Genomic DNA, 1,471 nt, shown 5'->3' on the forward strand with positions numbered 1-1,471 from the left:
TTATTATTATTATTATTATTATTATTATTATTTCATTGCGATGTCTGGTACATCTGTTTGGTCCCAAAAGTAAAGGTTTGATTTTAGTCCACTTTGTTAGCGATATGCCTGTTATATCAGAACACAAGACATTGACTTGATTCTAAAACATCAATTCTTGCGCCCCTAGCATTAAAGTCCAGGTTATAGTGGTTCATGGTTAAATACACCAGAGCAGAACACTTGGGATTCAGCTCCATTTTTGTTCCCAAGGTGATAATCAACTTCAATCGCCAAAGGAGCAAAACACTTTTTCCTTCCATTTTTTGTCCACCCATTGTTTGCAGTACGAAATTAGGTTTGCTGGACAAAGTCAATGCAGAGCAAGAAAACCAAATACGTGCTGATGAAGATATATTTATATTGGATTGTTCATGCGAAAATTGTTACATCATCCCAAGGACATCTAGCCGTATTTCTTTAACCATAAACCAAAACACCAAGTCAAAAGTAGCACATAAAAAAATCGAATAATATCGCTAACACTGTGGACTAAAATCAAGAAAGGAGTTTCATAGTGATCAATTTTCAATTGAAGAATCAGTAGGTGTTTTAGACTTGACCTGGAATTAACGCTTTACAAACGACAAAACAAAAGAAATCTTGATGATTGTACCATGAATGTTCACTCACAATATTTTCAAGCAGTCCATGAACTCTCAGAGAAAACTTAAGCCTTTATCAGTTAACGATTATACGCCAACCTTTGGTTCAGTTCGTTATTGCGACGGCAAGCAGCTTTTGTCCAACTTGTTTTTTCTCATTAGCAATGAAAGATGCAATTTTAAGAACAATTCCACCAAGCTTCATACTATCCTTAATGTCAAAACCCCAGCTGACTAAAGTCAAATGTGGAACCATTGTACACTTGTTGTAGGTGGCACTATTCCTCAAGGACAATTTGGGCATCTGATCTGTTCACTTCTGAGAAGGAAAAACCACTTCCAAGGTCTCGCGCTACAGATTCATTTGTATGGAAGGGGTCAAATAATAGGTAGTTGGTGAATAGCAAAAAAATGATATTAAGTTCTCGAAGACCTTGGAAAATATCAAGATCACTAGACATGGGATTGGAGGAAATCGATACAGGATGATCTAAAGTTACCATCAGAATAGCCAAGGGAATGCAAGACACGCCATCGTGATAGAATAAATCGCTGTGGACACAGTTCCTGACATGGCACTTTTGCCTTGAGATCCTGACCTAAGATTAAGACGCAGAGTGCGCAGAGCAAACAATTTGTTGTAAAGGAGTGAATCTGAACCTTGCACGAAAATGATTGGTACCGTACATGCCACTATCCACAACAAGAAATGGATTTGTTATACTTTAAAAGCAAATAGAATATGTAAAACCTTCTTAAAAGACAGAACAATTCCAAAGTTAATGAATACCGGATATTCATAGTCCTCAAAGTACTGTTTCGTGGGA

Source organism: Tigriopus californicus, chromosome 7 (assembly GCF_007210705.1).
Source record: "Tigriopus californicus strain San Diego chromosome 7, Tcal_SD_v2.1, whole genome shotgun sequence".
Classification (NCBI taxonomy): Eukaryota; Metazoa; Arthropoda; class Copepoda; order Harpacticoida; family Harpacticidae; genus Tigriopus; species Tigriopus californicus.